The sequence below is a fragment of the Ascaphus truei genome, chromosome 1 (assembly GCF_040206685.1).
Source record: "Ascaphus truei isolate aAscTru1 chromosome 1, aAscTru1.hap1, whole genome shotgun sequence".
In the NCBI taxonomy this organism is placed as follows: Eukaryota; Metazoa; Chordata; class Amphibia; order Anura; family Ascaphidae; genus Ascaphus; species Ascaphus truei.
The window spans coordinates 6,645,606-6,658,263 of record NC_134483.1 but is presented as its reverse complement, the minus strand read 5'-3'; the positions used below and the strand labels follow the sequence as shown (position 1 = coordinate 6,658,263).

At 48.4% G+C, this 12,658-nt stretch overlaps 1 protein-coding gene across 1 annotated transcript in view; it reads right to left on the bottom strand.

Moving 5' to 3' along the window:
- The window catches only part of LOC142462825 (uncharacterized), a 130,428-nt gene that overhangs the window by 69,549 nt on the left and 48,221 nt on the right, over positions 1-12,658 (bottom strand). The gene's annotated exons all lie outside the window — the stretch shown is intronic.

Here is a 12,658-nt window from a genome sequence, read left to right as displayed (position 1 = left end):
TCTCGGGTGTACAGTATGAGTGGATTATATTGATGCACATCTCGGGTGTACAGTATGAGTGGATTATATTGATGCACACCTCGGGTGTACAGTATGAGTGGATTATATTGATGCACATCTCGGGTGTACAGTATGAGTGGATTATATTGATGCACATCTCGGGTGTACAGTATGAGTGGATTATATTGATGTACATCTCGGGTGTACAGTATGAGTGGATTATATTGATGCACATCTCGGGTGTACAGTATGAGTGGATTATATTGATGCACACCTCGGGTGTACAGTATGAGTGGATTATATTGATGCACACCTCGGGTGTACAGTATGAGTGGATTATATTGATGCACATCTCGGGTGTACAGTATGAGTGGATTATATTGATGTACATCTCGGGTGTACAGTATGAGTGGATTATATTGATGCACATCTCGGGTGTACAGTATGAGTGGATTATATTGATGCACATCTCGGGTGTACAGTATGAGTGGATTATATTGATGCACATCTCGGGTGTACAGTATGAGTGGATTATGTATATTGATGCACATCTCGGGTGTACAGTATGAGTGGATTATATTGATGCACATCTCGGGTGTACAGTATGAGTGGATTATATTGATGCACATCTCGGGTGTACAGTATGAGTGGATTATATTGATGCACACCTCGGGTGTACAGTATGAGTGGATTATATTGATGCACATCTCGGGTGTACAGTATGAGTGGATTATATTGATGTACATCTCGGGTGTACAGTATGAGTGGATTATATTGATGTACATCTCGGGTGTACAGTATGAGTGGATTATATTGATGCACATCTCGGGTGTACAGTATGAGTGGATTATATTGATGCACATCTCGGGTGTACAGTATGAGTGGATTATATTGATGTACATCTCGGGTGTACAGTATGAGTGGATTATATTGATGTACATCTCGGGTGTACAGTATGAGTGGATTATATTGATGTACATCTCGGGTGTACAGTATGAGTGGATTATATTGATGCACATCTCGGGTGTACAGTATGAGTGGATTATATTGATGCACATCTCGGGTGTACAGTATGAGTGGATTATATTGATGTACATCTCGGGTGTACAGTATGAGTGGATTATATTGATGTACATCTCGGGTGTACAGTATGAGTGCATTATATTGATGCACATCTCGGGTGTACAGTATGAGTGGATTATATTGATGCACATCTCGGGTGTACAGTATGAGTGGATTATATTGATGTACATCTCGGGTGTACAGTATGAGTGGATTATATTGATGTACATCTCGGGTGTACAGTATGAGTGGATTATATTGATGTACATCTCGGGTGTACAGTATGAGTGGATTATATTGATGCACATCTCGGGTGTACAGTATGAGTGGATTATATTGATGCACATCTCGGGTGTACAGTATGAGTGGATTATATTGATGTACATCTCGGGTGTACAGTATGAGTGGATTATATTGATGTACATCTCGGGTGTACAGTATGAGTGGATTATATTGATGTACATCTCGGGTGTACAGTATGAGTGGATTATATTGATGCACATCTCGGGTGTACAGTATGAGTGGATTATGTATATTGATGCACATCTCGGGTGTACAGTATGAGTGGATTATATTGATGTACATCTCGGGTGTACAGTATGAGTGGATTATATTGATGCACATCTCGGGTGTACAGTATGAGTGGATTATATTGATGCACATCTCGGGTGTACAGTATGAGTGGATTATATTGATGTACATCTCGGGTGTACAGTATGAGTGGATTATATTGATGCACATCTCGGGTGTACAGTATGAGTGGATTATATTGATGCACATCTCGGGTGTACAGTATGAGTGGATTATATTGATGCACATCTCGGGTGTACAGTATGAGTGGATTATATTGATGCACACCTCGGGTGTACAGTATGAGTGGATTATATTGATGCACACCTCGGGTGTACAGTATGAGTGGATTATATTGATGCACATCTCGGGTGTACAGTATGAGTGGATTATATTGATGTACATCTCGGGTGTACAGTATGAGTGGATTATATTGATGCACATCTCGGGTGTACAGTATGAGTGGATTATATTGATGTACATCTCGGGTGTACAGTATGAGTGGATTATATTGATGTACATCTCGGGTGTACAGTATGAGTGGATTATATTGATGCACATCTCGGGTGTACAGTATGAGTGGATTATATTGATGTACATCTCAGGTGTACAGTATGAGTGGATTATATTGATGTACATCTCAGGTGTACAGTATGAGTGGATTATATTGATGCACATCTCGGGTGTACAGTATGAGTGGATTATATTGATGCACATCTCGGGTGTACAGTATGAGTGGATTATATTGATGCACATCTCGGGTGTACAGTATGAGTGGATTATGTATATTGTACATCTTGACATATTGTATTTAGATCAACAATAAAACAAATGCAGTAATGCATTGAGGATAAATGAGTTATGTCACAATGTGGCATTTGAAGCATTCAGAATTAAGTGTACATTTTTTTATCAATATTTTTAAAGTAAATACTTAGGGGCACTGGCGGATTTCCCATTAGGCCCGGGCCTAGGGTGACAACATTTTGGGATGACAAATGTACCCCATTTTTATTTCTCCCATATACAGAGGCCCCGCTCTCTTCCCCACTGATTGTCGGGGGAGAGCGTGGGGCCGCTGTAAATGTTCTAACCTTTTCCTTCATCCCGCCCTCTTCCTCCTTCAGCGTGGTGGCGTCAAATGACGCAGCGATGTCACATGGCATCATGTTGCCATGGCAACGTGACATCGTGGTGGAAAATGGCGCCGCAACATCCCGTTTACATGGGAATGTGACGTCGTGTACCGCCGCGACACCTTGTGACATCGTGTACCCCCGCGACACCTTGTGACGTTGTGTACCCCCGCGACACCTTGTGACGTTGTGTACCCCCGCGACACCTTGTGACGTCGTGTACCCCCGCGACACCTTGTGACGTCGTGTACCGCCGCGACACCTTGTGACGTCGTGTACCCCCGCGACACCTTGTGACATCGTGTACCACCGGGACACCTTGTGACGTCGTGTACCACCGCGACACCTTGTGACGTCGTGTACTGCCGCGACACCTTGTGACGTCGTGTACCGCCGCGACACCTTGTGACGTCGTGTACTGCCGCGACACCTTGTGACGTCGTGTACCGCCGCGACACCTTGTGACGTCGTGTATCGCCGCGACACCTTGTGACATCGTGTACCGCCGCGACACCTTGTCACGTCGTGTACCCCCGCGACACCTTGTGACATCGTGTACCCCCGCGACACCTTGTGACGTCGTGTACCCCCGCGACACCTTGTGACATCGTGTACCACCGGGACACCTTGTAACGTCGTGTACCACCGCGACACCTTGTGACGTCGTGTACTGCCGCGACACCTTGTGACGTCGTGTACTGCCGCGACACCTTGTGACGTCGTGTATCGCCGCGACACCTTGTGACGTCGTGTATCGCCGCGACACCTTGTGACGTCGTGTACTGCCGCGACACCTTGTGACGTCGTGTACCGCCGCGACACCTTGTGACGTCGTGTACCCCCGCGACACCTTGTGACTTCGTGTACCGCCGCGACACCTTGTGACGTCGTGTACCCCCGCGACACCTTGTGACTTCGTGTACCGCCGCGACACCTTGTCACGTCGTGTACCGCCGCGACACCTTGTGACGTCGTGTACCCCCGCGACACCTTGTGACATCGTGTACCACCGGGACACCTTGTAACGTCGTGTACCACCGCGACACCTTGTGACGTCGTGTACTGCCGCGACACCTTGTGACGTCGTGTACCGCCGCGACACCTTGTGACGTCGTGTACTGCCGCGACACCTTGTGACGTCGTGTACTGCCGCGACACCTTGTGACGTCGTGTATCGCCGCGACACCTTGTGACGTCGTGTACCGCCGCGACACCTTGTGACGTCGTGTACTGCCGCGACACCTTGTGACGTCGTGTACCCCCGCGACACCTTGTGACGTTGTTGTAAGGAATCCGCTCCTGGCTTTGATTATAGCCTTGCAGACTTCTGCAGTTGCAAGCTTCCTCTGGCAATCAATGGCACATGTGCTGCCTCTCATTGCAGCTTCTGCCTGTGCTACATCATTGGAGGAATTCTCACACACCCACCTCCTGTGATTGGATCTCCGCCCTTTATATCCTGGGCGTTGGCACTGAACCAGTGCCGAGCATAACTCCTACCTTGGACGTTAATGTCTCTGCCACAAACCGCCCAGGCCTCTCTCCTAGTGTTCTAACCTTCCTAGTTCCTGAGTATCCAGAGGTCTGTTCATGTCTGTTCCTGTCTCCTGTGCTGAAGCGTGGTTAGCCAGCACTGGTACCTTCTGCATTCACTCCTAGCAGTGGTTACCCTTAATTTCCTGCGGCCTGCTGCTATCTCCATGCAGTGGTCTGCCTTGGACTTCTGTGCTGAAGCGTTGGTTTCCCCGACGCTGCCCTGCGGTGTACTTCGGCCAGCCTGCTGTCTCCCCCTGCTGAGACCGGCGTCATGGGCCGAGCCCGCTCCTCGCGCAGAGGCCACTCCCGCGCTCACGCTCCTAAGCTGAAGCGGGGAACTCCTGTCTGCTTGTTGCCGATTCCTTGCTGCGACTACGACCACCCGGATGTCTTCTATCCTGACCCTGCTTCGGCCATCGATTGTCCTGTCTTCTCCTACCCCGACTTTGGCTTCAATAACGACGATGCTGCCTTCTCCAATCCTGACCCTGCGATGTACGACTACGAACTGCGCACTCCGGATCAGTCTGCGCGGACTAAGGTCGGTGATTATATAACCCCACCTCAGCCCCGCGGTCCGGTCCCGGTTTGTGGCGAGCATCGGCGTAACAGTTGTGTACCGCCGCGACACCTTGTGACATCGTGTACCGCCGCGACACCTTGTGACATCGTGTATCGCCGCGACACCTTGTGACATCGTGTATCGCCGCGACACCTTGTGACATCGTGTATCGCCGCGACACCTTGTGACATCGTGTATCGCCACGACACCTTGTGACATCGTGTATCTCCGCGACACCTTGTGACATCGTGTATCTCCGCGACACCTTGTGACATCGTGTATCTCCGCGACACCTTGTGACATCGTGTATCGCCGCGACACCTTGTGACGTTGCAGCATCATTTTTTTTAGTTTGAAATGATTTTATTGTTTTTTCCATATTGTAAAACAACAACATAAGACAATAACGCAGACCAGTACGTTGTAATACAGTGCACAACGCAAAAATAAACAGATACAAGAAAGATACAATCCACGTTATAATCTCTTTGTTCATACATATATTGTGATACCACGTCTACTTGAATACGGTTATACTATGATGTATATAGCAGATCATATTTAGGACCTGAGAGGGATCCACAAGACTCTTTTAGATTGAGTTAATCGGCCCATCTGAATCAGACAGTGTCTATCTATATCCAGTAGAATCGGTGGATTGGTCAGCGCACGGGTTTTTTTTGCTCACAGGATGAAAAGAGAAAATGAGGGACACGTGATTAGTGTTAAACCAGACAGAACATTAACCAATAGTACAATGTGCTTGTCTAAAATAGTAAAGGATAGTAAAAAATGCTCCAAAAGAATTTTTTTTAAATCTGGATTTGGGGCTTGGAACAGCCTAAAGTTGAAAGATAAAAACTACTTCATAAAAATTCCTAGAAGTGAAATTCTGTAGTGGATGGTGGGCTGAAGGATGTAAAATAAAATAAAATAAAAATGAAAATAATAATGTAAGGGATGTGGGGGTGGGTGATTAGCGCGCTCTTGTGCAGCCTGCTGCAAAGCAGGGATGGTGATGCTGCTTATGCAGTACTATACAGTCTGCTGCCTGGCGAAGATAGTGTTGCTGGCTTGGCGGTATTCTTTAAATTTATGTGATGCCAGAAGCAGTGGCTTCCTCCTCCTTCTACTGGAGGTGGTTTGTGGTGCTGATTAGTAAAGCCAAATGGAGTTTCTGGTGTAGGGGTGACTACCTACTCCTCCTTATGGAGGTGGTACGTAAGTGACTTCTCTCCCGGGTGCCCGATTCAAAGAAAGAAAGGGCCAGACCGGTGAGTAGGTGAAAATATCTCCCGTGACCGCGTCCGATGGCGGGAACCGGACGCGGTCACGGGGGATACACCGGTCGGAGGAGCGCCATCGGACGTCTAAGCTGAAGCTGGGCTGCCGCCCAAGCTGTATTGTAAGTGTTTTTTTCCTGTTTGCTGTTGTATGCATTTAATAAACTTATTTTCACCTACTCACCGGTCTGGCCCTTTCTTTCTTTGAATCGGGCACCCGGGAGAGAAGTCACTTACGTACCACCTCCATAAGGAGGAGTAGGTAGTCACCCCTACACCAGAAACTCCATTTGGCTTTACTAATCAGCACCACAAACCACCTCCAGTGGAAGGAGGAGGAAGCCACTGCTTCTGGCATCACATAAATTTAAAGAATATCGCCAAGCCAGCAACACTATCTTCGCCAGGCAGCAGACTGTGTAGTACTGCATAAGCAGCATCACCATCCCTGCTTTGCAGCAGGCTGCACAAGAGCGCGCTAATCACCCACCCCCACATCCCTTACATTATTATTTTCATTTTTATTTTATTTTATTTTACATCCTTCAGCCCACCATCCACTACAGAATTTCACTTCTAGGAATTTTTATGAAGTAGTTTTTATCTTTCAACTTTAGGCTGTTCCAAGCCCCAAATCCAGATTTAAAAAAATTCTTTTGGAGCATTTTTTACTATCCTTTACTATTTTAGACAAGCACATTGTACTATTGGTTAATGTTCTGTCTGGTTTAACACTAATCACGTGTCCCTCATTTTCTCTTTTCATCCTGTGAGCAAAAAAAACCCGTGCGCTGACCAATCCACCGATTCTACTGTCATTTCAAGAAGATTCCGGGCTTTATCTTCTTTCCAGGTCCAGCTGCAGAAAACAACAAGGGCAAGTATACACTACCCCTTATTTGGTTACACATTGCAAAACAGGCCACACCACAAGCCTAATAAACAAGGGAGCGCCCCAGCCTCTATTCCTTTTTGTCTATCTATATCCAAACAGATCAACTCAGGTCCACCTGAGTCGAGTCAGATTAAAGTAAATTAAGTTAAATTAAACCAAATGAAATTCGACAACGAAAAACAAAGAAGCCCAGGGCTACAAAATGACAAAAATACACAGTGAAATACCTATATATCTCTTGAAAAAGGGTCATTTAGTTAAACCCTTTGGCCAAAGCATTTTAAGCATGCGAGCCACATCAAGGCATGACCAGATATTGCAGGTCCTAACACTAACTGGTATAAAATTCTTAGTTACCTCTATAATTAGAGGAAGAATGATCGCATTGGATCTGTCACAACCAGCTGCATGAAAAGACTTGTTTATTTGGAGAGTGGGGAGGGGCGAGCTTAAACCCTGGGGGGGAGGGGCCACTGACCTCCAAAACAGCTGAGACCAGCTGGAAACAGTTAATAAACACACAGATACCCAGAAAGCTCTGATGAACCCCAAAAATTACCACAATATATATGTATATAAGTGTCAAAAGGAGAGCTACTGGCCGTGGCTAAATTTATACACCAAAAAAACAAAGAAGCCTAGGGTACGTCTTTGTTTTTTTGTTGTATACATTTAGCCACGCCCAGTAGCTCTCCTTTTGACACTTATATACATATGTATATATTTTGTGGTAATTTTTGGGGTTCATCAGAGCTTGCTGGGTATCTGTGTGCAAATTAAATTAAGAAATAAGAGAAAATGTTCTGGGAGGAGGAAGGGGAGGGGGAGGGGGGGTGACAACGTCTTAACTCTAGTTCCGGTTCAGATTTAAATTTCAATCTTCTGCATCTTAAGAAGTTTAATTGGGGAGAGTACCTAGGCAGAACAAATACTATAGCCCAGTCCTCGCTGATCATTATTCATTAAACCACGGGTTTCCTAATAGACCCCTTTTTCTCCTCTACCCAAAATGAGAGTGGAAGAGGGAGGCCTTTTGAATATTGGGTCTCTATATCTACCCAGCAGGTTTAGCCCGGGCTATTACTCCAGACCACTGCGAGATCCTTTTTACCAGGATCATCCATTGAGCAAAACAAGATAAGTGAAATAAATCATAGATGTATTCGCATGAAAAGGAATACACACAGTGGAACACAAACTACATAAGAACACACTTACTTGGGACCTGGGCAAAAAAAACTAGACTTTTCTAGCTCAATATAACACAAAACAAGAGTCTTTCGTTGACCGGGACTTGGCCGAAATGTCCTAGAACTCAAATCGTCCCGAAGTTCCTGACGCCACCGCTCCTTCTCCTCCAGTGGACTTGAAATCTCTTCACCGGGAGTTCGCTCCAAACGTCCTGAACGAAATTCGGCGTGCAATCCCAGCCGCGACCGCTACGTTCGTTTTTAGAGAACTTGGCCACAAAAAGATGGGACTTTTTCACTTTTTCAGAACATTTCCCCTCGGATTTCTGAAGCCGGCGTCTTTGCTATTTCTTTCGGAGCAGCTTTTTGTCGTTTTTAAATTTGCCGCTGCTGTTCTGGCGATTACAATCTCTCGAACTGATCGGTTGAGAGATTCTTATAGTTTTTCAGAGTTCATTCATGAAATACTCCAGCCAATCCCAGCGAGGGAACTTTTCTACCAGCCAATCAGAGCGATGCCAGTCTAGTGAAGCTGGGCAAACGAATCTTTGGAATCAGCCAAGGGCATGCGCAAGACTGCCACCCCTGCCACGTGGTATTCGGAAGCTACCTGCTGGGCTAGGCGTCTCACTGTCTGGTGGGGCCAATGGTAGTTCCGATGACTTTCATTAATCTCAGGACATGGGTACTTAAGCCTAGATCCTCTGCCCAAATGGTCTTCACGAAAAGAGAGCAAAAACAGTGCACTGCCAGGGAGCCAGGTGGTAGGAAAAAGAAAATTCTATTTATTCAGCAACACTCAGTTAACATAACCCCAGGGGGTGAGACAAAAACTCCTACGCGTTTCAGACCGGTGGGGTCCTTTATCAAGGAGTATGGGGGACTAGGAGAAGGGGACCCCTTTATATCTACCCTATAGCTAACAAATCACCAATCAAAGATTACAGAAATGGCGCCAAACACCGCTGCGCGCCGATCTGACGTCATGCGGGTCAGCCCTGCGTGCCACGTCCCGTGATACACGGGATCGTGCATCCGCGGGTCGCCCCTCCTCACGAACGTCAGATCGCGCTATGCGATCCGGCAGGACAACTCCATGGTGACAGCTGGGTAGTAGCAGGAAGGAGTCTCCACCTCTCCGGGAGGGTCCACGCGAGCCGATAGGGCCAGGTACAGCACAACAGCCTATCGGAGTCCAGGCTGCCGTGCTCGTTCCTATGGCCCGATCCGCTCATCCTCAACTGGCCCAACTCCACGGAGGGTTGCACCTCTTCCTAACCTCCCACTCATCAGCCCCAACCGGACTGCTGTACATATAGCTAGTTAATTAATGATCACACAGTTTGAGGATTAACCCAAAATAAAGCGCACTGTTTGCAATAGTGGATGTGATCACACAAACATTTCTCCATATACCCAAATGGTCTTCACACCTGAAGCATCCTCTGTGGCTTTCATGTCCGATGTCTGAGTAGACTCACTGGTAGCCCAGTGGTCCGTCAGAAGATTGGATCTGAAAGTCCCAGCTCATGATACTGTGCACAAAGCAATACAGGCATACCCCGGTTTAAGGACACTCACTTTAAGTACACTCGCGAGTAAGTACATCTCGCTCAATAGGCAAACAGCAGCTCACGCATGCGCCTGTCAGCACGTCCTGAACAGCAATACCGGCTCCCTACCTCTACCGAAGCTGTGTACAAGCGGGGAGACTATAGAGCCTGTTACACATGCGTTATTTACATCAGTTATGCACGTATATGACGATTGCCGTACAGTTCATGCATCGATAAGTGGGGAAAAGGTAGTGCTTCACTTTAAGTACATTTTCACTTTACATATATGCTCTGGTCCCATTGCGTACGTTAATGCAGGGTATGCCTGTATATGTTTTAAAACACTTTGTTAATAAAAAGATACACTTTAAAACTATCCTAAGTCTTCTGGTATGTGAATTAGAATAAGAAGCGGCACTTTATTTCTTACCAGCCATATTCCCCACACACTACAAATTAGACTAGGGCTTATAACATCCCTCACAACCTTATGTATGGTTGGAGTACCCCAGAACACCTAAACAGGTTCTGGGTGACTTGGGCATTAACTGGGTATCGCCCTTAACCTAGAGACCCCTTGACAAGTTCAGGGACACCTCACATCCCTATGTCCCATATACCATTATGGTCTGTGCTGAAGCAGGAAATCCTAGCTGTGAGTCGTATTCAAGGGGAGATTTTGACCAGAGTAACGTGCCTATATGTATCCAGGATTCTCTGACCTGATTCCCGGGTACATTTTTGGGGTATCCAGCAACTCTGGAACCCGACTAGCTAGGCACATTCTGACAAGTCTTTCTCCGTGAAACCCCCCTTGAAACTCATAGCCCGGCAAATCTCTGCTCGCTGGCACTCCCTGCTCGCTGGCACTCCCTGCGCGCTGGCACTCCCTGCGCGGTGGTACTCCCTGCGCGGTGGCACTAACTGCGTGCTGGCACTCCCTGCTCGCTGGCACTCCCTGCGCGCTGGTACTCCCTGCGCGCTGGCACTCCCTGCGCGCTGGCACTCCCTGCTCGCTGGCACTCCCTGCTCGCTGGCACTCCCTGCGCGCTGGCACTCCCTGCGCGCTGGCACTCCCTGCGCGCTGGCACTCCCTGCGCGCTGGCACTCCCTTCTCGCTGGCACTCAATTCTTTATTGTCTCATCATTTTACAACAAGCATGTACAATCACTGGGCCCAAGAGCTGACACTCACGAACCCCAATACATGGATCAGAAGTAACCAAATGGGCTGAAAACGTTACTGCTAGCCTGGCTACCCCCTCCCCGTCACAGGGTAGTTTTCATGGTTTAGGGTAGTTAGGCCTACCGGGTGGGTTGCAAAGTGGGGAGTTAACCCCTTAATTACCCAAGTGGTTAATAACCCGTAATGGGGCCTGTATCTAAGGAAGCAGGGGGTCCCCTAACATGGAATTACTGGGGTTCAGGCCAGAGACCCCCTGCTTCAATACTATAATAATAAAATTCAAATATAAACAGGGTAATCGCCTGCAGAAGCTGTGCAGGGAGATGCAGCTCTCTCTCTGTGCAGGGAGATGCAGCTCTCTCTGTGCAGGTAGATGCAGCTCTCTCTGTGCAGGGAGATGCAGCTCTCTCTCTGTGCAGGGAGATGCAGCTCTCTCTGTGCAGGTAGATGCAGCTCTCTCTGTGCAGGGAGATGCAGCTCTCTCTGAGCAGGGAGATGCAGCTCTGAGCAGGGATATGCAGCTCTATCTGTGCAGGGATATGAAGCTCTCTCTGTGCAGGGAGATGCAACTCTGAGCAGGGAGATGCAGCTCTCTCTGTGCAGGGAGATGCAGCTCTGAGCAGGGAGATGCAGCTCTCTCTGTGCAGGGAGATGCAGCTCTCTCTGAGCAGGGAGATGCAGCTCTCTCTGTGCAGGGAGATGCAGCTCTGAGCAGGGAGATGCAGCTCTGAGCAGGGAGATGCAGCTCTCTCTGTGCAGGGAGATGCAGCTCTCTCTGTGCAGGGAGATGCAGCTCTCTCTGTGCAGGGAGATGCTGCTCTCTCTGTGCAGGGAGATGCAGCTCTCTCTGTGCAGGGAGATGCAGCTCTCTCTGTGCAGGGAGATGCAGCTCTCTCTGTGCAGGGAGATGCAGCTTTCTTTGTGCAGGGAGATGCAGCTCTCTCTGAGCAGGTAGATGCAGCTCTCTCTGAGCAGGTAGATGCAGCTCTCTCTGTGCAGGGAGATGCGGCTCTCTCTGTGCAGGGAGATGCAGCTCTCTCTGTGCAGGGAGATGCAGCTCTCTCTGTGCAGGGAGATGCAGCTCTCTCTGTGCAGGGAGATGCAGCTCTGAGCAGGGAGATGCGGCTCTCTCTGTGCAGGGAGATGCAGCTCTCTCTGTGCAGGGAGATGCAGCTCTCTCTGTGCAGGGAGATGCAGCTCTGAGCAGGGACATGCAGCTCTGAGCAGGGAGATGCAGCTCTCTCTGTGCAGGGATATGCAGCTCTCTCTGTGCAGGGAGATGCAGCTCTATCTGAGCAGGGAGATGCAGCTCTCTCTGTACAGGGAGATGCAGCTCTCTCTGTGCAGGGAGATGCAGCTCTCTCTGTGCAGGGAGATGCAGCTCTGGGCATGGAGATGCAGCTCTCTGAGCAGGGATATGCAGCTCTCTCTGAGCAGGGAGATGCAGCTCTGAGCAGGGATATACAGCTCTCTCTGTGCAGGGAGATGCAGCTCTCTCTGTGCAGGGAGATGCAGCTCTGAGCAGGGAGATGCAGCTCTCTCTGTGCAGGGATATGTAGCTCTCTCTGTGCAGGGAGATGCAGCTCTGAGCAGGGAGATGCAGCTCTGAGCAGGGAGATGCAGCTCTCTGAGCAGAGATATTCAGCTCTCTCTGTGCAGGGAGATGCAGCCCTCTCTGTGCA